Source organism: Verticillium alfalfae, genomic scaffold (genome assembly GCF_000150825.1).
Source record: "Verticillium alfalfae VaMs.102 supercont1.8 genomic scaffold, whole genome shotgun sequence".
Classification (NCBI taxonomy): Eukaryota; Fungi; Ascomycota; class Sordariomycetes; order Glomerellales; family Plectosphaerellaceae; genus Verticillium; species Verticillium alfalfae.
In genome coordinates, this window is record NW_003315031.1 from 950,396 (window position 1) to 951,142 (window position 747).

The following is a 747-nucleotide window of genomic DNA, read 5'->3' on the forward strand; positions in this document are numbered from 1 at the left end:
GAACCTTCCGATGGTAGCCTATGTTGGCCAAGCGAATGACGACAGCCGAGGGATCGAGGTGTGGTAACACTTGGTGGTCGTGCGAACAGGGGATGTCAACGCCGGGGAGCTGTCCCACCACGTCCGCGTCGAAAGCTAAAGCTGCCAAGAATATGACTTGGGGGAGGCTCAATCTGACGTTGGCCTGGCTCTCTTCGGTTGGTTGATAGATCCGGGACACCTCCTGCAGTGAAGCCAACAGTCAGGTCCCTGTCCCGGCGCTCCAGACATCCACGACAAATCGCTTCACAAGGTGGGATGGCTCAGTAAAAGATGGGTTCTCCATCTGCGGTGTGTTCTCCGAGTTATGTTGCCGTGCTGGCAATCACAATGGCTGCCCATCATCTTTCCATAGACTTGCATCCGCTAATGCGGCCCATTCGAATTTGTCGCACTCGCCAGAATGGCTGCCCATGGTTTCTTTTGCCAAGTCACATCAACTAGCCAGCCAGCGGCTGCGGGACGACACACACTAGTTCTCTGTCGTATCTGACAGAGGAAATGCTGGGATTTTCATTGGAACCGGCGACGACTCCGCAGGCAGAGTGCAGCAATGAGGAGTGTTAAATCAATCCGCGGCTGGCCCGCATCTCGCCGTGGCCTCGATGCCCTGCTCAATGATGTCGTGCCCACTCAGGACTTCGCAATGCAGCCTCTCTCGCCCGGCGATGAGATTCACTCCTTTACCTCACTTGCCTAATGCAGTGC